Here is a 25,193-nt window from a genome sequence, read left to right on the forward strand (position 1 = left end):
GAAGGAAAGAAAAGACAAATCTTTTCTGCTTGCACTTCAGTGACCGAACGCTCCTGCAAAGATGATCAAACATAGCCCTCCAGAGCCCAGTCAACAATAGAGAGGTCCAGAGACCCTCAAATCATGACCGGACGCATTTGATGACCCTTGACCGGACGCAGCACAGACTTTGGTCCTTCCCTAAGATCCATCCTGCTCTGACCGAACATAGAAACATCATCACACCACATGTTGTAGAAACACTATTCATCATCCGGTCCTCCTTCAGCAACTGTATCTCCTCCTTTTGTACTGACCGGACGCTGCAACAGGTGAGTCCGGTCCCTGCATCGGGTCCCTCTTCAACTGCAGATACTCCTTTCTTCATGACGCTCTCTCCCAATCAAGTTCCAAACTTCAATAAAATCCAAATAAACACCAATTGGGACTGATATGAGAGACCTCTCTCAAACCCTCAAGTTTTTCTATAAATTTCCCTTTGGCTATAATTCTTTTTAGGAAAATAGGCAACAAAAGGGGCGAGGAGCACCATGTGACCACATAAGAGGGTTTTATGACCAATAGGAGCTTCAAATGCTCTCCCTATTTGTGGATAAACACAGCGGGTGCCCAAAAGATAATCGAAAGGAAATGACAAAGCAACACACATGCACATACAATGCAATACTTGAAAGTAAGTCTAGTTGCTTGTCAAGTTTGATCCAAGGTTAAGCTTCTTCACACATTTTTTGATGGTTATCTTAACCATGTTAAACAAACCCTAAGTGCATTACTAAAAATTAAACATGTTTTATATTACAATGCAATGCAATGGACAACACAAGCTTATTTTTTAGAGAAGTTACTAAAATCAAGCACATTTAGCTCATTCCTCAACCAACAAAATATAGCCTCATCTAACGGTTTAGTGAAGATATCCACCAATTGATCCTCGGTCCTTACACCTTCTAGTGATATATCATTTTTAGCAACATGATCTCTAAGAAAATAATGGTGGATATCTATGTGCTTGGTGCGAGAGTGTTGAACCGGATTATTAGCAAGCTTTACCGCGCTCTCATTGTCACACAAGAGAGGTACCTTTTCTAGAACTACACCATAGTCTAGAAGAGTTTGCTTTATGTAAAGAATTTGTGCACAACAAGCACCCGCGGCAATATACTCCGCCTCAGTGGTGGACATTACCACACTATTTTGCTTCTTGGAGGACCAAGACACTAGTGATATACCAAGCAATTGGCACCCTCTAGATGTGCTTTTTCAATCAATTTTGCAACCGGCATAATCCGAATCGAAATAGCCAACTAGTTGGAATCTAGCTCCTTTGGGATACCAAAGACCAATGCTTGGTGTGTGCTTAAGGTACCTAAGGATTCTTTTAACGGCAACCACGTGAGCCTCCTTAGGATTAACCTAAAATCTAGCACACATACACACACTAAACATGATGTCGGGCCTAGATACGGTCAAATATAATAAACTACCAATCATAGAACGGTAGAGAGTTTGATCAACCGATTTACCTCCCTCATCTAGGTTGAGATGTCCATTAGATGGCATTGGTGTCTTGATTGGCTTACATTCATCCATTTTGAACCTCTTGAGAAGGTCCTTGGTATATTTTTCTTAAGAGATGAAAATCCCCTCTCATTTGCTTAATTTGAAAACCAAGAAAGAATGTAAGCTCTCCAATCATAGATATCTCGAACTCCTTTGACATCAATTCACCAAACTCTTTGCAATAGTCTTCATTTGATGAGCCAAATATGATATCATCAACATATACTTGACAAATGAAGATCTCTCCATCAAGCTTTTTGGTGAATAGTGTGGTATTGACCTTCCTAATGGTGAAGCTCTTCTCAATGAGGAAATCCTAAAGGCGCTCATACCAAGCTCTTGGGACTTGCTTAAGCCCATATAGCGCCTTGGACAACCTATAGACATGATTAGAATATCTAGGGTCCTCAAATCTAGGAGATTGATCAACATAGACTAGTTCATTTATGAAACCATTTAAAATACATTTTTAATATCAATTTAATATAATTTCATTTTATGATGGGATGCATATGCAAGAAGGATACGAATGGCTTCAAGTCTTACAACCGGTGCAAAGGTCTCTCCAAAATTCAACCCTTCAACTTGGGAGAAAACCCCTCCGCAACTAGTCTTACCTTGTTTCTAACAACAATGCCTTGATCATCTTGTTTGTTGTGGAACACCCACTTTGTTCCAATGACTCTTGCATCTTGTGGTCGCTCTTCAAGCGTCCAAACTTTATTTTAGGTGAAGTTGTTCAACTCTTCATGCATGGCATTTATCCAATCTGGATCTTGAAGAGCTTCTTCTACATTTGTAGGCTCAATACAAGAAACAAATTAGTGATGTTCAATAAATAAAACAAGTTTTAAGAGCGAGTCATTACACCCTTTGAAGGACTCCCTATGATGAGATCTCGTGGATGTGCTTGTAGTAGGGATGAATTTCTTCTATCAACCACTTGAGGGGGAGGTTGAGGAGCATCAACTTCTTGAGCTTGTGCCACCATTTGATCATGGGAGACATGAGTATCTTTATTTTCTACTCTCCCATCTTTATCATCATCTTGTGGCACATTTGATGAAGAAGGTGGATCAATCACTTACACATCATCTTAATCATCTTTGGGATTAATGTCTCCAACCAAAATGTTCTTCATGGCCTCCCTCAATGGTTCATCACCTATATCATCAAGATTATCATGTGCTCCTTTGGAGCCATTAGATTCATCAAATTCTACATCATATGTTTCTTCAACTAAGTCGGTGGCATTATTAAATACTCGATATGCTTTGGACTTTGATGAGTAACCAACAAGAAAATCAATATCACAACATCTTTGGAACTTCCCTAGATGTTGCCGCTTCTTGTAGATGTAACATTTGCAACCAAACACCTAGAAGAATGATACGTCCGGCTTCTTCCTATTGAGCAACTCATAAGGGATCTTGCCAAGAAACTTTTGAAGAAATAGGTGATTGGATGCATAACATGCTGTGTTGATAGCTTCTGCCCATAGAGCTTTGGTTGTATTGTACTCATCAAGCATTGTTCTTGCAAGTGTGATAAGTGTCTGGTTCTTTCTCTCTACTATACCATTTTGTTGAGGAGTGTATATTATGGAGACCTCATGCTTGATCCCTACTTCATCACAATATGCTTCAATGTTTGTGTTGCCAAATTCTTTTCCATTGTCACTTCTTATCTTCTTGAGCTTTACTTCAAATTCATTTCATGCTCTCTTGGCAAACTTCTTGAAACATGCGGCCACTTCGGTCTTGTCATGAAGGAAGAACACCCAAGTATATCTAGAGTAGTCATCAACTATCACAAGTCAATGGAGATTTCCTCCCAAACTCTTGTAAGTTGTTGGTCCAAATAGATCCATGTAAAGAAGCTCTAGCACTCTTGTTGTTGACATGTAAGCTTTTGTTGGATGAGTGTTTGCAACTTGCTTGTCGGCTTGACATGCACTACAAAGCTTGTCTTTCTCAAATTTCACATCCTTCAAACCTCTCACCAATTCATTCTTCATTAGCTTCTTGAGTGAGCTCATCTCAACATATGCAAGTCTTCTATGCCATAGCCACCCAAATGATGTTTTGGTGAATAAGCATGTCTTCAAGTTTGCATCTTCGAAGGTGAAATCCACTAGATATAGGTTGTTGTATCTAAAACCCTTGAATATAACTTGATCATTATCTTTCTTTGACACAACCACTTCCTTCTCGGTAAACAAACATTGAAAGCCAAGATCACACAATTGACCAACAGATAGCAAGTTGAAACTCAATGAAGCAACATATAGCACATTTGATATTGAATGATTATTTGATATTGCAACTTTGCCCAATCCTTGAACTTTGCCCTTTGAATTATCACCAAATATAATCCTTTCTTGACCATCTACTTCTTCATCTAGTGAGGTGAACATATGAGGATCACCGATCATATGTTGAGTGCAACCACTATCAATAACCTAATGACTTTCATTGGTCTTGTAGTTCACCTACACACAAGAGATCAAGCTTGTTGTTTAGGGACTCAAACTTGATGAGGGCCCTTTACTGTCTCAACTAGTGACTTTGCAACCCAAATTTGCTTAGGCCTATTCTTGTTGGGTGGACCTAAGAACATGACTTTCATTTTTCCACTAGAATCCTTTCTAAGCATGTAGTGAGCATTGAAGGCAAATGCTCTAGCATGCTTGGGCAAAGGTTGTGGTAGTGGAGTTTGACACTCATGAGCAAAGTGACTGTCTTGTCCACACTCAAAATATCTCTTTGGCTTAGGCTTTGAATTGTACTGTTGTTGATGTTGAGCTTGAGCTTTCTTCTCTTGATTTACCAAGTACCTAATACCACTTCTATCCATCTTCATCATGGTGTTCATGAGTAGCTCACTTTGGAGATATTGGCCTCTTGTGAACTTGCTCAACCCGGTCTTGAGATGTTCTTTCTCCAACTTGAGCTTCTTGTTTTCTTCTCTAAGTTCATCATAATTTTTCTCCATCTTGAGTCTCTTGTTCTCTTCTTTAAGCATCTCATTCTCAAGAGCTATATCATAATCATTGTCAAGATTCTCTATCACAATTGTGTTGGTGGTTGATAGCTTTTCAAGATCTTTCTTGAGCTTTTCATTCTCATTCTTGAACTTGACATAATCATCATAGTTGTCGGACTCAACCACTTTCTTGCCTTGGCTACTAGAACCTTGCTCAATGCTCTCAACAATTAAGTTATCACATGATGTAGCTATATCAATCTTAACAACATTATTAGTAGCATCATGTGGCTCATTGAATAATAACTCATGAGAAAGAACAAGATTGTCATGATTAATCTTGAGATTGGTGTACTCTTCTTTTAGCAAATTGTAACTAGTGGTGAGCTCATTATGTATCCCCTCAAGTTTATCATGTTTTTCTCTAAGTTCTTTTTAGAGGATTTGAGCTCCTTGAGTTTGGATGACACAATTTTATTTTCATCTCTATACTCAACACTATCTTTATCGGCTATGTCATACTTTGATAAGAGTGAGTCCTTCTCAAATTCTAGCTTTTCATTTTTAGCTCTTGTCTTTCTAATGATTTTAGTGTATAGATTTAGCAACTTGACTAGATCATCATAAGAAGGTGATTCAAATTCTTCATCACTATCACTACCACTTTCATCATTGCTAGCATTATCATCACCACTACAATCATCATCATTTTGTACCTTTCATTCACCCTTGGCCATAAGGCATAGGTGTATAGAGGATGATAGCGGCGGTGTCGGTGAACATAGTGAAGAATCAATCACAAGAGCGGCCACCTTCTCCTTCTCATTCTCACTTTCATCATCGGATGAGCCACTTGATGATTCAATGTCCATGAGCCAATTACCAACAATGTATGCCTTATCATTCTTCCTCTTCTTGTGAAATTCCTTCTTCTTTACATCCTTCTTCTTATATGGCTTGTTCTTCTTCTTCTCATCATCATTTTCATCACTTGAGTCATCTTTCTTGTCCTTGTACTTCTTCTTGTACTTGTCTTTCTTAGGTTTGGGGCATTGATGAGCTAGATGACCAAGTTCCACACAATTATAGCAATCCATTTCAGAGATGGGCTTCCTTCTATTACTAGTGAAGAATTTCTTCTTCTTGCCAACAAACTTGACACCATTCTTATTTAGCTTCTTGAGCATCTTGGCAGTTTTTCTCACCATGAGAGAAAGACTTGCGTCATCAATCTCATCATTACTTGAGCTATCATGATCAACTCTTGCTTTGCCCCTCTTCTCTTGGCTATCCCTAAATGCCAAATCTTTCTTCTTGGTGGAAGAAGAGCCATCTTGTGGAGTGATGTGCATGTACATCTCATGTGCATTGATCTTCCCTAATATTTGAGTTGGTGTAGCGATGGAAAGATCACCTTGATGAAGCACCGTCATAATATGCCCATATTTGTCAATGGGGAGGACACTCAAGATCTTTCTCACAACATCGGAGGGTTGCATTTGTGTGAGTCCAAGCCCATTGACTTCCTCTACAAGAACATTCAAGCATGAATACATCTCATTGGCACTTTCTCTAGTAAGCATCTCAAATGAATTAAGCTTTTTCATCACAAGGTGGTAGCGTTCCTCACGCTCACTCTTGGTTCCCTCATGGAGCGCACAAATGTCAGACCATAGTGCATGGGCGTCTTTGTGGTTCCGCACACAGTTAAAAATATCCTTGTAAAGGCCTCTAAAGAGGGTGTTTCTAGCCTTTGCATTCCACTTCCCATAGTTAACCTCATCGCCTTGAAGGTTGGCGGGATCCTTAGGTTTTGGGAAGCCTTGTGAGGCGGCTCTAAGAACTCCAATATCAAAAGCCTCTAGGTATGCCTCCATGCGAATTTTTCAATAAGGAAAATTATCTCCCTCAAAGATAGGCGGGGGTTCATCCCCATGGGACATCTTGCTCTAGGTGGTTAAGCCTAATTTAGGGAGCACGAGGCTCTGATACCAATTGAAAGGATCAAGATGCCCAAGAGGGGGGTGAATTGGGCTAATTCTAAAAATATGCAATAATTAAGCCCTACATTTAACCCATTTCACCCCTCGTGTCTAAAATATGTTTCTATTGTTCTCCCGTACAAAAGTTTTGCACCCTAGGTTCCAATCCTACTCTAGCATGGCAATTCTAGGAATGTAAAGACATGAAATAAATTGCTCAAATGTAAATGCTCAAAGTAAAGAGAGAAAAAGGAACATGACGATGTTTTCCTGAGGTATCGAAGAGTCGCCACTCCCCACTAGTCCTCGTTGGAGCACCCACGTAAGGGTGTAGCTCCCCCTTGATCCACGCAAGGATCAAGTGCTCTCTACGGGCTGATTCTTTGACACTCCGTTGTAGTGAATCTCCCACAACCGCTCAAAAAGTGACTTGGGTCATCCACATGCTCCACCGGATGATCACCAAGCTCCCAATCACCACCGAGCCATCTAGGTGATGGTGATCACCAAGAGTAACAAGCACAAACTCTCACTTGACTAAGACAAGCCTAATGAGTAAGGTGGATGCACACTTGCTACTCTCTATGAACTAATGAGGTCCTTAATCTTGGATTATCAAATCTCAATCATCCCACTAGACTTTTGCTCTCCCTTGCACTCCAAAGGTGATTCTCAGCTGAACAAATGGGCAAGAGGCCTCAAATGAACGAGTGGGATATGTATTTATACCCCCCCATTCAAAACATAACGGTTGAGGTCCAACTCAACGAGTATCGGGATGACTGAACGCACATGTCAGTGTAATACATCAGCGTGTTAGAAAGAGCCGTTTGCTTTGATCAGACTCTGGCCTACGTCCGGTCAGCACCCACCGGACGCGTCCGGTCATCAAAAAACCTCTCTAGAACCTAACTAATGTTGACTGGACACTGGCACCCAGAGTCCGGTCACTTCTCTGTTCAGTGTCTGGTCCATGGTCAATAGCTTGTCCACACTGCTATAGATACAGCTAGCGTCGCGTCCGGTGAGCACGGGTGTCCAACGCCCGGTCGTACTCTGACTGCTGATGTCGATCCAATGAACTAACCGGACTCTCCAAGCTGCATCCGGTCACAACCAAACCAGCGTCCGGTCAGTCATTTGACTCTCCATTTTACTTCTAATTCAAAATTCTTTGTGAATGAAGTTGACTTCTATCGATCTTAGGGCTATTCCTGAGCTACATAGTGCTAAGTTTGACAAGTGTGCACCACACCTAATCCATTAGACTCACCTAGGTTAAGCTACTAGTCCATACCCTTCTTAATAGTATGGCTAAAGGAAAAACAAAGTCCTAAACTACTCTAAGTGTCTCTCTAACACCAAACGACACTTAAAACTAGTCCGTCCTTAACCTTGTCGTCCATCCTTTGAAAACCGAAACGATTTCCATCGATAGGGGCATGACAACCATGATTGCCCAATCAATTTATATTTCCATGACCTAACTCAAATTGTCTCTACAAAACACACGTTAGTCATAGTAATCTCGTGTCATCATTAATCACCAAAACCAAACTAGGGGGCTAGATGCTTTCATGATTGAACAAGAGGGAAAAGGTCGCAAAGGGATGTCACGAAGGCTTTGATGCTCTATATATACCTTCTCACCACAAGGATGTTGTGGAAGGGGTAGAATAGAAGAATCTTTGATCATGTGGGGACGTTAGTGTAGAATTTAGCTGGGTCATTTTTGTGGCTGGTTATTGGGTTGCGGTTGTTTGCAACATTTTGTTGCTAATAATTTGGCTGAGCCAAAAGACCTTATCGTACTACTTGCTCTTTCCTCTATCAAGGTGGTTGCAGCTAGCCAGAGGATGGATGGTTTGTGGCTGTGGCCAGCCAAAGGTGTCCAACCATGACTACGACATGGTAGCAAGCCATGTCAAGCTAAACGTCAGCCAGAGCATGGCAGGCAACAACTGTGGCTAGCAAATAGCTGTTGCAGGTCGACAACTGAGAGGGCACGAGAAGGGCAGCAACCTCAGATTTTACCATTTTTCAAGAGTAGTAACTAGACTTCATGTCATCAGAATAGCTAAGGCAGAGGTTGGCGGCGGCAAAGACTTGGCGCTAGTTGGAAAAACAGTGGGAAAAGGAAGAGGACTGTGCGCCGACATGGACAAGGAGTCTTGCTTACTCGCGTAGCTTTCCACATGGCTCTCCTTTTTTGGCTTGGATGGATCAGGTGTCCGTTTTGCGAACGTCTGGACTGCAATTTCCTTCGTCATGCCTAAAATCAAATTTTGGAAAAGAGTATTAGAAATTATTAGCGATTCTCTTAGCAAACTTAGGCTTATCATTGCTTTTGTAAATTTATAGTTTAACTCCTCTTAATGAAACACGTGCTAAGGGACGTTCGCAAATAAAGAATGATGTAAGTCCATCCATCGAATGTGTCAATCTCATCCACCTGATCGGATCCGTAGTGTCTACTTGCTTTCTCGTGACCTCACCACCTAAAGCTAAAGGTGTACTTTGTCCATCTAAAACAAGTGTCGTTATGAGATTCGTTCCGGTCAAACTTTCTTAAATTTGACTAGAACTGTAGAAAAAATTAGCAACATTTATATCTCCAAATAAGTTCATTATGATATATATATTAAGTCACTACGTGAAAAACTGTTTGTAGCAACGGAGCTTTTTTTAGGGGCGGCTGGCATTGGAGCAGCCCCTACAGTGACGTGCTCGGGCTCCAGCATAGCAGCCGTCCCTACAAATGACACAGTAGGGGCGGCTGGTACCCTATAACCAACCGCCCCTGTTGTGTCCATTTGTAGGGGCGGTTGAATCACCAGCCGCCCCTATAAATACCCGATGTATATATAGCAGCCACCTTGTTCCACCTCAGGCCACTCTCTCCAACCTGAGAAAAAAGGTTCCAACCCTAACTCCCTCTCGCGCATCCACATCTGCCTCTCCCTCTCCCTCCTCTCTTGACGGCGGCTCCCTCTCTCTCTTGTCTCCACTCTCCTCCCTCCCTCTTCTCTTAGCGGCACAGGAGGGCCCAGGCGCGGTGGCTTGGCCTAGCACGGCGGCGCGGTGGTCCGGTGTGGCGGCGCGGTGGGCCCCAGCGTCATGGCCTACCGGCCCCATGCGGAGGTGGCACGGCGGTGCGGTGCTAGCGCGGTGCTGTGAGCAGGCCCGCTAGCCGCCTGCAGCCCGACTAGGCACGGGCCGCGCCTGCCGGCCGCCGCCACTATGCCGCGGGACGCACGCGAGCTAGCCACGGAACAACTGCTGCCCGATCGTTGCGCAGGTTAAGGTGCTTTGCTCCCTCTCTTGCTTCCCCTCCCCTTCCCTCGCCGGCGCCAGGATGGACATCGATCTAGGCTTGTCGGCTCGGTCCTCCATGCTAGCGGAGGCCCTCGACGGATCTGGTGGATCCGATGCCTCCATGACCGGACCTGTCATCCTCCCGTCGGATCTACGCAGGTCACCTATCACGAAGCCGCCGGAGGCTAAGGGCGGCAGTGGCATGGTGGACGACCGTGGGCCAATGATGGCGCTGGCCACTGCCTCCTGCGTGTTTGCTGCAGGAGCTCCACCTCCCTCCGCTCATGGGCACGTGTTCCTCCGTTCATTTTGGCTTCCGCACAGGTTCGCCGGTCCTTGCTCTCTTTTTCTGTTCCTCCTTTAATTTTGGCATGGAGGCTTCCAGTTGTGGGTGCCGTTGTAGAGGGCCATTTCTTGCAGGTCGGGTTGAAGTTGTTTGTTGCATAGCAGGCACGGCTTTTCACCACGGCTCCCTGCTCCGATGAGGTGTTCTTGTCCATTCGATTCTCTTCTAATTATTCTTGTGATTGGTGGTCACGTACATAGCCAACCTAGGGAGGCGCCTGCCTATGCCGAGAGGATGCAACAGATCAAAGTTAGGATGGAGATTGCACATTGTCCTGTGTGTATTATAAGGTGAAATTACTTGGATAATGCTTGAGTTGTTTTTACCATATGCTTCATGGCTTGGTTAGCTTCATAGTTTAGGGCTAAAGCAAAATCAAGTACCATTTTCATCTTTTGAAAACAGGAAGGTGGTAGACGATTTCTCCTCAGCAAAGTGATAATCCTGAAACGAAAGGTGTGTGCTTCTCTCCATTAATTGCATTTACCTGTTGGTTCTAATTTTACTTCGTGGATCGGATGTATGTGCCTAGGGATTTAGGCATTCAGGTGTGAAGCACCATGTCCTTATGTAGTTTTTTTCTATTTTTGCTTCAATTTTCTATTACTGCTCTCAGTTTCAGTGCAGATGGATGAACCTGAGGTCTATGATCTTAGGTACCATTAGGTTAGGATTAAGAAATGATATGGTTCTTTCAGTTGCTTTTCATGTGATGCTAGCATGTTTAATTTAACCAGATTAGTCTTCATCTATTGCATGAGTGCATGTGTGATGGTTAATGCTAAAAAAATTATATGCATGCGTGATACAAGCTTGTGCAATCACTGATGCAAGTAAGCCTCCTGGCATTTATGCTCCGTCATTTGATACTGTGATCTGAAATATGCCTTATTAAATTACAGAGCATACAAATATCTCATTTTCAGTGTATAAAAACAACATTTCGTTATGTGATACTGTAGTATGGAATGTGCCTTATTATGTGATACCGTTTGGAATGCTATACAGAAATTATAAGGCTCTATAAATGAATGTCTCATTTTCTTCTATTTTGTTACTTAGTTTTTGGCTAGTTTTACTTATTAATTGATGTGCCTCTGCTATGCAGATTGAAAAAAAAAGAGTACTAGCAGTTCCTCTGCTAACCAAGATGCTGCCAATGCATGTAAGCATTAGATTTTGTAGCTACACTTCAAAGTTTCTATTACCGCGTTGAAATTAATTTGTTGATCAATCACTTCTTTTGTTCTTTAATTTGGAGGCAGTCTTTTGAAAACCAAGATGATAGCTGAGGGTTTACCAGTGGTGGAGTAAAAATCCGAAATGAAAGGTGACTGGTTCTCTCCAGTTATTGCATTGGTAAGTTTGTCTTGTGCCTCTTGGTTAGTATACTTAATTATCTCAAGAATAGACTATGAAAAGTGCTTTGTGCCTTGTGCATTGATAAGGAATAGACTGTGATGAAGCTTCACGATAGAATGTGTAGGTTACTAAAAAACCTCTCATTCTAGATGAAAGCAAATTACTCACTATCCTTCTTGATTGATTGCTCTATGACTACCTTTTGTAGTTTGGGGCTAAAGCAAAATCAGGTCTAGCATTTTGATGCTGCTTCTGCTTTTACTTAGTTAGCTCTAGGTGTCCATAGAATTGTAGAGTAATTGAAAAGGTGCTACCAAGTATATAATCTTTTAGCTTTTCCTCTGGTCCACTTTTTATTTTGCTTTCTGTACATCAAGTTTCTAGCTCAAAGTTAATATTTCCTGAACTATGAAGCATTTGGAATGCCATTAGAGAGTAAATGCTCTGAAAAGACAGCACTGCCAGTCATGCTAAAAAATGTTTCGAAGAAACTGTAAATAGTTGGATAAAAAAGGCTAAATTTATATTGTTAAATACATGCTAGCTGTAGAGTTCAATCTTGCATTTTACAAATGAAAATATTTCAGTCTTCCATTCTACCAATATGATGCACTGAACTTAGATATTATTACAGGATGCTTGGCCTATGATGGTTTGTGGACAATAACCATGTCTCTATACATGAATAGATGAGATGGTGAGCTCACCTACGTTACTTATACAAAAATTATCTAGTTTAAGTGAACTGTTATTTTAATCCAATGGTTGTCTAATGATCCAAGCAAGTATGATGATCCCAATCTCCAATTCAGGTGTGTAGTTAGGTAGCTTGGCGAGCAGCTGATGAGGTGGTTGTCTGCTGATCCAAGCAAGTATGATGATCCTGAATTATGTCTATTTAATGATGGATTGTATATATTCTTGTGAATTAGACTTGTAATGGTAGTTTATATAATGCTCTTGTGCTTTTGGTCAGATTTGAATTATATATATAGCCGCCACCAGCCGCCCCTACAGATCGATTTGTAAGAGCGGTCTGAGAACCACCCCTACAAATACATGATTTGTAGAGACGGTATGGTAGGGACGGCTGGTCGAGCCGCCTCTACGAACCATCGTTAGTCTCCCCATAAATGCTTATTATAGTAGTGAGTTAAAGTTGAAAATATTTGACTTTTTAATTGAAAGAAGGTGAGAACGACTGTCTTTGTGGGACTGTGTGCCACCAAATTAAACTTACTATTCCAAACCCATGATTGAACGAGTGCTAGCTAGCAAGGTACACACACGCATGCTGCAGAGAAACCGGGAGGCCACCCACGGCCAGTGCCGTTTTGTATTTAATTTGGCAACCTTTGCACGGCAGCAACTCGATCGGGCGATCCACCATCCCCAAATGGCCAAATGCATGGCTGTCAATTGTCATGCCAGTTGCGCCGTCTCCATCCGTCGTTAATTATACCGTTCCTCAACCACGCCACGATGTAAATGCAAATCACACACAGCACGCAACAGGCGCTAACGCCAAGTCACCACCACAACGTTAAAGAGCCAAAAATTTCTTCCTCCAATAAAGTTTTATCAGAGATTAGAGTCTTAATTGTTGTATTGTCCCATTATTCATGACCCAAACTTACGGTTCATATTTATACAGAATTAGAATCGTGCAACCGCAATAAAGAGTCTGCTTCCAAAACGTATTAAAATAGATAGATGTACATTTAGTTACAGATAAAGAGCATAGGGAGGGAATGTAACCGTGACATTTCGGACAATCATCCATCTTCCCATTTCTGGCCTGCCTTGCTGTGATGAACATGCATCTTCCCTGAGTTTAGCTGGCCAATCTAACGTACTCTGGAGCTAGATAGTTTGATACATCCATCCAAAATGCCTTGCTTCGTCATCATACATATATTATATTATATTATATTATATTATATTATATTATATTATATTATATTATATTATATTATATTATATTATATTATATTATATTATATTATATTATATTATATTATATTATATTGTATTGTATTTTACTCCTATATAAATGTCAATTCGTCCAGGCTGAGAGAAGACACATGCATAGACTACATTATCGAAACGGGAGATGATAACAAACTTGTGCGTCAGGCCAAGTCGTCTGTACGTGTACTGCTAGTACAAATTAAAAGACATCCAGTGTCCATGCCATATATATCCTACTGGCCGTTTAACTTTCAACGTACGTAGCGTAGGTCATGTGCACACCGCACGCAACTTGTGTTTATTTCGTGCCCAAATATTTGTCAGCTTGCATGCAACAATGCAAGCTTCCAAGAACGCTAGCTTTGGACTTGCTTAACTGCTCCACCTACACATAGCAGCCGCCCGGGCTACATATGCCTAACATATTTGCAAGATGCTTTCATTTTAATTGTATTATATACTCCATACACTTTGTTTATTGCTTGCATCTGCATGGAGGTTTTAGTGATCGATCCGTGATTTCAAATTTGCACATTAATTGTGGGGCTGTTTGTTGCCTGCCCCAGACCAGAGATCCTAGGCGTTGAATTTCACTCGCCTAGGATCTTGCAGGCACCAAGCAAACGAGCCCTGTGTGGTTATTGGTTAGATCGACCCACCAAACAGTAGTGATACGGAAAGTTAGATCCCATATAAAAATATATATGGAGTCTTTTATAAGATATATATGTGTGTATATCTATATATATATATATATATATATATATATATATATATATATATAGAACTACTATCCTGTAGCTGGCTACAGAATAACTTATTCTGTAGCCACTTTGAGTTATGATAATTACTATGTTAATTTATGAGATTATAGTAACTCCTTACTAAGTGGTTTAATATAATGTTATGGTAAATATCCCCATGTGTTATAGTAACCCAACTATTGTAAATATGTATTGACATTATGGTAAATTAGTATATAAAATTATAGTAAATGGAGGTGGCTACAGAATAACTTATTTTGTAGCCGGCTATTGAATAGCCTCTCCCTATATATATATATATATATATATATATATATATATATATATATATATATATATATATATATATATATATATATATATATATATATATATATATATATATAATATAAAAATAAATATAGATATAGTTTCTTTAGACATATATAGCTCTTCATTTCTCGGAAGAGTTGCTAATAATAACGAAACGTGAGACAGTAACAAACTTATGCGTCAGGACTCTTGACTTGATCCCTCGCCGTTTAACTTTCAACGTACGTACTCATGCGAAGCAACGAGCCGGGGGACGCATCATCTCATCTCTATTCTCCATGCGACACGCAACATGTTTATTCCGTGCCCAAATTGAGCTGCAAGCTTCCAGGATATATATGGGCTCACAACCACTTTCCAACTCAAACTCCAAGTTGTCAAAAAAAAACACGAACTCCAGCTAGCATGCATGTAGCTACCTGCATCTATCGCTCTCTGTGTGTGGTCCCCATGTAGCAGCCGGCCGCCGGGCTAGATGCCAACATGCATTCTGCTTTATTCCCTGCACTTTGCATGCAGGGATTTATATTAGTCTATTCGTTTCGGCTGAATTGGCTTATAAGTCATGGCTGAAAGTACTATCGGTGAGTAGAGTATGAGAGAAAATCACTGTTCAAACGAACAGGCTATGTGCTATCTGCATACCACTCCTAGGTAGCTATCATTTTTCGTTTTAGAATTACAAGTATTTGATTTTTTTTAATATGTACATGTGCACCCCACTACTGTAGCTAGTTCCAGATAGACACAGTATTTTTCTCTCGTAACAAAACAACATCAGCTGATTTATAAGTCACAGAAAGGATCAAGCCAACAGGGTGTGTATTGGTCGCCGAGTGCATGCATGCCAATATAACACGTTACATGTGGTACATGCTAATACTGCCGGTTTTTTTTTTTTTTTTGTTACCAAACCAAACCATGCTGCAGAGATGGATTCCTGAGGCAACAAGCAAGGCATTACCGTACTCATCTTTCAGGACCAGGGTCCGAATAGGCGAATAGTGCGGGGCGTCTTAGGGTCCGACGTTCGGACGGTAATACCGCGCCGATTGTTTCCCGCGCTTGCCTCCGCGTTCCTGCCAGCGCACCGGTAAGGGCCCACCATCGCTTGCTTCCACCTCACGCATGCACAAACTTAAAGAAAAGTCATAACTGCCAAACCAAACATTCAAATTAAATTTTGATTGTACCATCCTATTTTTTGGAATAAACACTTCAAAATAAGATCCCACATGAATATTTTTAGATAATTTTTTATCAACGAACATTTATCTTGTGAAGATAGAACATATTTAAGTAGAGACGATGTTATAGGTTCAGAGAACAATGTTCCGTCTTTAATAAAAAAATATTCTTAGTTTAGAAGAATAGTATTCTAGTTTTAGGTTCATGATAATATGACATAAAAATAAATAAATATATAACATAAATAAATAATAATAAAATCCAGAGCAAAGCATAAAACATAATAGAGAAAAAGTAAAAAGAATATCACATTGGCACTTTTCAAAATATCCTAAAATAGAGTATAGAATATCACATATATACTAAGTGAACAGCACTAAATACATCATAAAACATCACTAGATACATTATAAACATTATACATATATTATGTGAACATCGCTGATACATCATAGAACATCACATGTATATTGTGTGAACAACAAAAAAAACATCATAGAACATCACATGTATACTATGAGAACATCACATGTATATTACGCAAACATCGCAAAATACAGCATAGAACATTACATGCATACCACGTGAAAATAAAAAAAACACCATCGAACATCACATGTATAACACATGAACATATAAAAAACTTAGAATATCACTAAATACACTATAGAACATCACTAAATACATTAAGAACATCACATATATTATGTGAACATCACGAAATACATCATAGAACATCATATGTACATTGTGTGCATGAACATCACAAAAAACGTTATAGAACATTACATGTATAATACGAGAACATCACAAAAAATATCGTAGAACATCACCTATATACTACGAGAACATCACATGTATATTACATGAACGTCGCAAAATACAACATAGAAAATTACATGCATACAACGTGAACATAAAAAAACACCACAGAACATCACATGTATAACACGTATAAAAACATAGAACATCACCAAATACACTATAGAACATCACTAAATACATCATAGAACATCACATATATATTACGTGAACATCACTAAATACATAATCGAACATCACATGTATATTGTGTGCGTGAACATCACAAAAACATTATAGAACATCACATGTATAATACGAGAACATCACAAAAAATATCGTACAACATCACCTGTATACTACGAGAATATCACATGTATTACACGAACGTCGTAAAATACATCATAGAACATTACATGTATACCACAAATACATAAAAACATCACATATATCACATGTGAACATAAAAAACATAGAACATCACATATATACTACATGAAAATAAAAAACAACACAAAACATCATAAAAAGAAAAAAAGAAAAGAAAAAAGAAATAAAAGAAAGGTAAAAAATATAAATAATAATAATAAACACATAAAAAATAAAAATAAATGATGCATGAAAATAAAAAAAGAAAAAGAGAAAAGAAAAGAAAAAAGAAAAAGAAAAAACTAAAGAAAGATAAAAAATAAAAAGTCAGCAGTACCGATCACTCTCCTCATTATTAGCAGCATACGGCCAAATTAACTTCGTTCCAACTTCCAAACCTGTGAGTACGTACAAATGCCTTTGTAAAAATGCTTTGTACTTGTAGGACAGTATATATATGGAGAGTATATTCAGTAGCCAGCTACAAAATAAGTTATTTTGTAGCCACTTTCATTTACGATAATTTTATATACTAATTTATGATAATGTCAATACATATTTACGATAGTTGGGTTACTATAACACATGGGGATATTTACCATAACGTTATAGTAAACCACTTAGTAAGGAGTTACTATAATCTCATAAATTAACATAGTAATTATCGTAACTCAAAGTGGCTACAGAATAAGTTATTTTGTAGCCAGCTACAGGGCAGTAGTTCTCTCCCTCTATATATATATATATATATATATATATATATATATATACACACACACACATTTATCTTGCAAAAAGGCAGCCTTTTCATGCACATAAAATGGAATAGTGCTCAGTACTTGTAAATTGTGATACAGGTGTACAGCACAAGAATAATTTAGACTGCAGATTCCTGCAGTTAGCCGGAACATGCTGAAGGCATCAACAAGTAACAAACTTTCAGACCATATCTCAGATTCAGGGTCCCATTAAGTACATACATGCATATTTGCGTACGTGTCAAGTGGGGCGGCTGTTAACTGGAGATAGATGCGTGATGCTTTTGTCATATCACTCATGACACTCTCTCTCTCATGACACACACTCTCTCTCTCTATATATATATAGAGAGAGAGATGTGCATGATTGCGACGAGATTAATGTACTTGTAATAGTAGTACTTAACTAGATAGCGTCTCATCTAGTATAGCACAACTAAGCTTTCCATGAATCATGGTAACCGTAAAAGCTGAGCACTAGCCTTAATCTGACCATAAATTAAAACCGTAAACAAAAACGATGCTCACACCCGCATGCAGTTCATACAAACACCGTAGGTCATGTGCACACCGCACGCAACTTGTGTTTATTTCGTGCCCAAATATTTGTCAGCTTGCATGCAACAATGCAAGCTTCCAACACTGGTACAGAGACGCCCTTTACTCCTGGTGGAGAATCCCCTCTAGTCCCGGTTCCCCACCCAGGAGCAAGCATCCGAGACTAAAGGGGAGGTCCTTTAGTCCCGGATCAGAAACCGGGACTAAAGGGGACCTTTAGTTCCGGTGGATAACACCAACCGGGACTAAAGGTACCTCCTGACATGCCACGAGGCCGACACCCTTTAGTCCCGGTTGGTAATACGAACCGGGACTAAAGGTTTTTTTTCTTTTCTTTTTATTTTTTTGTTTTCTTTTCAAAATAGGTTGTCGAAGTCGTATTGTACGCTGCTAATAATATATTTATACGCGCGTATAGTATATTTCGGTTTAAGCACAATGAACATATTAAATCACACAATTCAAGCATAGAAATATATATATATATATATATATATATATATATATATATATATATATATATATATATATATATTTACATGCATGCATGCATATGTGTATTTTACATTATATTATTTTATATGCATATATTACAAAAGATTGCATTACAGTTGTTGTGATATAACAAGTTTCCTCTCATCCTTTAGCTTGGCTTCCATGGCAGTGTTGGGTCGAAGTAGAACTTGCCCTGGGAATCGATGACCTGGTCATTAAAAAATCCGGCTATAGACTCTTGAATTGCTTTGATTTGGTCTTGTCGTATGACCTTTTCCTCCAACCATCGAGCCTACAGGTTTAAATTAAAGAAAAATAAATTAATATATATATATATATATAAAGACATAGTAACACAATCAATAATAATAATTAAATGAATATATATTGTATTTTTAACGTACTTTGAGTCTCTCTGTAGGAGTTCTTTAGGAGAGCTCTTTGATAAACTTGCAAACATAGTAACCACAGTAGTTGTTCCCCTGTTCCTGCCTCAGACACCACTTTACGAGAAAAAGATTTGTCATCCAATCTGGTGATCCGGTGAAAGCTATATGTTTAATTAATAAAGATGATGCGATTTAGGGGACTTACTTTCAAAGGGATTACATTCAATGGCGCTTTGCATTTTCTCATGTGTTGCTTCTCAATAAAGGTTTTCCAAACACTGCCAAATAAAAAATTTGCCACGTCATCAGATATAGTTAATCATCATGTTTGTGTGTATATATAGTTGCTAGAGATACCGAAATTATCTCTGGATAATATCTATCATATCTTGGTAGTCTTGTTGTGGTTTTCTCATCGAGTCATAGATTATCAAGTGACTTTTCACTAGATCGATGTCCATCAATATCCAGTGATTGCTGCATGTGTTTATAGGATATAACGCATAATACTCATTAATTAACTAGAATCAACATATGAGCCATTAAGGATGATCGACATTATTAACACTCACTTGAAGTTGTAGGGAAAGAGTATATCCTTCTTGTGGCGTTGGTTCACTAAGAAGTTCATGAGGTTACTCTCTGACTCAGACTTCCAATTAGGCTTTGGAGTAACTGGGTCTTTAAATACTATATAGGGATCAACAAAACCAATTTCATTGCAGCCTTTCTTTCTGTGCTCTGTCATTGTAAATCTGCATATATATAGTACTTGTTAGGATAATTTATATGCATATACACACATATGATGAGTTTAATAATAGATCAAAAGAATTATTACTTACAGGCAATAGCAGCTAATGATAACTTTATCCAGAGAGGTCAGGTGGCATAGTTGATAAAATTCTGCAAAGTCAACATACATAACATCATCGCCACGGAATCAATGTTCATCTCTAATTCTGACATCAACACAGAAGTATCCACCGGTAGACACCTGCTTATAACACTTGTTTAGCAGGTACATTTGCGTCCCCAGATCACCTAAGGCTTAAGGGTTGTATAGACTCTGGCCTAGTACAAAATTTTTCTTCCAAATATCAACCGCCGCCGCACTCTCAATGTTTCCATCACCAAACATCTAGTAAAGGTCGAGACCAGTCTCATCAATAAATTCACCAAGGTGATCCAAATCGATATCTGGAGGTATGTTTGCCTGATGCATTAATCCTAAATTCGAACCATATTCATTACCAACAACTAGCGGGGGGACTGATTGGTGATATTGTTGTCCAAGTTGTGCAACTTCTTTCTCTGCCCGATTCTTTATCTGTGCCGTCTCAATTGACTTGGTGAGAGTGCGGTCAGTCCGTTAACGTTGATTTGGACGGCTTATGAGATTCCCGCTGTTGTTGCTGGTAAGAAGCCACATTTTTTCTTAGAATATCTGGAGCTACGAAGAAGTATGGTTTCTCTGGGTTACTCCTTGCTTCTTGATCCTTTTTAAGTTTGTCATAGAATCTAGACATATCTTTTTTATATGCATCAGTTACTTCTTCCTTCTCTTCAGATATTATTTTGGGAATAGCCCTTGGTTTCATGGTGGCTTTCTTTGCCGGTGGGGGCTGGTTCTTCATTTGCGGGGATGGCCTCTTGCTAGTACTTGGCTTCTTGGTAGGTGGAGGCGAGGGAGGCGTTGGAGACCTCCTTGGAGGTGGTGGCAGCGGCGTTGGAGACCTCCTTGGAGGTGGCGGCTGCGGCGTTGGAGACCTCCTTAGAGATGGTGTGGATGTAGCCTCGCCTTCCAACACATTGTCATCGTACAGAGCACTATGATGATCTGGCGATTGAATAATTGGACTTAGGTTGGGGGAGGATCTGCTACAAAAAAAGGAATGACATATTATTATGAGCAGATTGTTAATTATTTAAGCCAATTTAAATTAATGATGTAGTGTTTTCATCCGCACCTATGGTGAGGTAGTTCAGGAGGAGGTGGAGGCGACATCCCGGGAATGATGATGTAGCGCTTGCGCCATAGAATGAATGTCTTCTCTACTTCTCTGAGAGTCTTCTCGTCATTACCTCCAGGAATGTCAAGATACAAATCACTAAAACCTTTTTCAGCTTTATCTACTGAGATGGTAGCATATCCTTCTTGGATTATATTCCCATGAATCCTTGGTGTCTTGGTTCGATCGATAGGATTAACAAGACCGATAGCCACCTTGATTGTGGAATTCCCCTTCGGAATTGTAGCTCACACGATGTATAAGGTTCAGTGACGTCATCCACAGGGAAGCGCAGTCCTGTGTCCCCTTGATTTGGTATCTCTATATTGGCTAATGTTGATTCCTGGCTCTGATGCCTGCTTGCTTGCACTCACTGCTATTTGCACTTGCCTTCTAATTTCCTCCTGCATTCTTGCTTCAAGGTTTTTTCCTGCTCCTGTGCTTCACGCACCGCTTCCTCTAACCTCTGGAGCCGCTATGCCTCTTCTTCCTTCTTTCTCTGGCGGCTTCTGTTGGAAGGTCTGTCCTGAGGGAATCCATGCTCCCACGAGACACTTCCTTTGCCTCTAGTTCGGCCACCGTGTTCAATAGTCCTGATGGCGTATGTCAGCTCTTCCTTCTCTCTATTGGGCCTGAATGCACCACTAGCAGTAGCTCTCTGAGCATAAAATAATCTTTCTGCTGCTTCTTGCAGTCTTGCGCCATAGGGCTACAAAACATAAACATTATTTTTAATGTCATGAGCACACATAAGACATATGATAATATAAATAGCTAATAATAAAAAATATATACTTGGCCAATATGTTGTTGCTCATTTTGTTCAAGAGCTAAGTACTGACTCCCGTCATCTGCATCCTCTTACATGTTATTTTTAGCACCATCATCGCCGGCAACTTGAGTGCCAGTGTTGATTAAATTCATCATCAACTCCTCCTCATCCATGTTTCTCGGGTCAGCCATCTAGCTTCAAAAAACAAAACCAATATATAGTACGTCAAATCTTTGCTTACATGCATAAAATCTACGAACAATATGCATTATTAAATCTTGCCCCTCGGTCACGGATGCAATTCGCCACACTAGGGCGAACTGCGTCGGTACTAGGGCAAATTAGGGCTATACATAAATGGCCGAGGGCGAATTGCGTCGGCGACTAGGGCGAACCACGTCGGTGACATCAACAACGTGGTTCGCCCTAGTCACCGACGCAATTCGCTCTAGTGTGATTGTTTAGCGTTAACGATAATGATAATACGAATGTTGATCGACTAGGCCGCGAGAGAGGGCGGTGTGACGAGAGTGGCAGTGCTCCGCTCCATCGTATATATGTTTGTACACATGGGTGAACGAGGGCGGCAGTGCTCCGCCGTATAAACCCTAAACCCTAGGGCAAACGAAGGTGGCGGTGCTCCGCCGTATAAACCCTAAACCCTAGGGCGAATGAGGGCGATGATGCTCCACCGTATAAACCCTAACGAGGGCAGAGGTGCTCCGCCGTATAAACCCTAAACGTCGTGGAGCTAGCCAAGGAGTGAACTTCTTCTTAGCGACCGCGCCGCACGTCGTGGACGACTGCCTCAGCATCGTGCAGCTTCTTAGCGATGGCACCATGACGCGCTCCGCGAAGTACTCCGCGCTCCCTCTCTAGGGCGAGGTGCCATCCAACCTGCCCGTCCAGTGGAAGGACGTCGTCTACAACGCCGTGCACGTGCTCCGCCTCCGCATGTATAGGCCCACCAACAACAACACGACGACGACCAATAATAAGCTGCCGGTGCTCGTCTACTTCCACGGCGGTGGCTTTTGTTTGTGCAGCTTCGACCTGCCCCACTTCCATGCCGGCGCGCTCAGGCTCGCCGTGGAGCTCCCGGTGCTCGTGCTCTCCGCCGACTACCGCCTGGCGCCTGAGCACCGCCACCCCACGACGCACCGCAATGTCGAGGCCGTCCTGTCGTGGCTCCATGCCCAGGCCGAGGCTGACCTGTGGCTAGCCGACGACTCGGCCGACCTGGGCAGGGTGTTTGTCTGCGGCGACTCAGCCGGTGGCAACATCGTGCACCACGTCGCCGTCCGGTACAGCAGCGGGCAGCTTGCCCTCGACCCCGTCATCCGGATGACCGGGTGCATCCTGCTCTGGCCCTTCTTTGCCACCGAGGAGAGGACGGCGTCTGAGGCGGCCAGCCTTGTTGTAGAACACAGCATGGCGCTATTCGACCAGGCGTGGCGCCTGGTGTTGCCCGTTGGTGTGCGACCCGGTGGCCAACCTGTTTGGGCCGGACAGCGTCCCGCTAGACGACGTCGCCTTCCCACCGCTGCTCGTCGTGGACCCGAACCAGGATGTGCTGCACGACCGCATATAGGACTATGCCGGCGGTGATGGGGAAGCCAAACTTGCCGTGTTGCCGTGTTCAGAGGGGGCCAGGGCCACGGGTTCTTCATCTTTGACCCGGAATGCAAAAGCCGAGAGAACTCACCTCAAGACTGCGGAGGCACGCGCGGTGGAGGGCTCGTCGGCGTGAGGTGGGGTGGCGACCGGCGGCGGCACGAGGAAGAAGAGGAGAAAGGGTGGCTATTCGACGAGGAAGAAGAGGAGGGGATCGATCTGCGCCAGGCACTGGCGCATATATACCAAGGAGATTTACTCTCGGTGCCAGCCACCAGCCGGGAGTAAAGGTCTTTTCCTCCCGGTGCGTGTTACCAACCAGAAGTAAAGGTACCTTTACTCCCGGTGCTTGTTACCAACCGGGAGTAAAGGTGTATACCTTTACTCCCGGTTGGTAACACGCATCGGGAGTAAAGGTTTTTTTTGGCGGACCACGAAAGTGCAGCCCACCTTTACTCCCGTGTGGGCTTCCCACCCGGGAGTAAAGGTGGGCTGCAGTTTCGTTTCTCGCCTGTTTTGAGCAAATTTTTTTAATAAAATGCAATAGTCTTGTTAAATACATAGTAAATTAAATAAAAGGCATAAAATTATTTTGTTAAAAATATGGATTTTTTTTCTTTATTGCACATAGGAAAAATCTATAACCTAACTTTTTTATTTTTTGTTATAATTATAAAACATAATGTAACTAATATTTATTATTTCGTTAATGCAAAAATGTAGTGTTTAATTAAAATTATTAAAACTATTGGTTTTGGACAGGAAATTTGTTTTCACATCATTTTAATGTTAATATTTTAATTTTTCATCACTCAATATCCTAATTTAACTTTTTGAGAGAGAAATCCCACCAAATCAAACACTGATTTAATTTGAAACACGACATAATAAACATCTGAATTCACAATTATTACATAATATCTCAAACACACACTATATTAAATCACTATATCATTAAGTGGGCACAGCAGTGAACTTCTTCTTTACGTATGTCCCTTGGTTATGATCGCGTCGTAACCATGGAGTGTCCTCATCATTTACCAAGATGCTAGGGTCTTTATTCACTTTGAAGGGCAGAATTTGGTCATCCTTTTCATAATCTTCTGACATATCCGACTTGTCCTCAATTCCCACGATGACTCTTTTCCCCGAAAGAACTATGTGGCGCTTTGGCTCTTTGGTTGAGTCATTATCGTTTTTCCCTCTTTTTGGTTTGGTAGACATATCATTGACATATAACACCTGATTCATATCCTTGGCAAGGACGAATGGTTCATCTTTGTACCCAAAATTACTAAAGTCTACTGTTGTCATTCCATACTCATTGTCTACTGTTACCCCGCCTCCGGTCACCTTGACCCATTGGCACTTGAACAATGGGATCTTCAAAGTAGGTGCATATTCTAGTTCCCATATTTCATCTATGCGGCCATAATATGTCTGCTTATTCCCATTCGGGTCTGTGGCATCTATGCGGACACCACTGTTTTGGTTGGTACTCCTTTTATCTTGGGCTACTGTGTAGAATATGTTCCCATTTATCTCGTACCCTTTGTATATGATGATATGCCATGATGGTTGCATAGCCAATAAATATAGTTACTCATGGATGCTCTCATCACCTTGACATTTTTTTCGCA

General features: G+C 40.9%; 1 pseudogene; it reads left to right on the forward strand.

Moving 5' to 3' along the window:
* Nucleotides 1-9,882: 9,882 nt before the first annotated feature.
* Nucleotides 9,883-23,841, forward strand: LOC136515341 (carboxylesterase 15-like; annotated as a pseudogene).
* The last annotated feature ends 1,352 nt before the right edge of the window (nucleotides 23,842-25,193 follow it).

The sequence above is a fragment of the Miscanthus floridulus genome, chromosome 17, assembly GCF_019320115.1.
Source record: "Miscanthus floridulus cultivar M001 chromosome 17, ASM1932011v1, whole genome shotgun sequence".
NCBI classification, from domain to species: Eukaryota; Viridiplantae; Streptophyta; class Magnoliopsida; order Poales; family Poaceae; genus Miscanthus; species Miscanthus floridulus.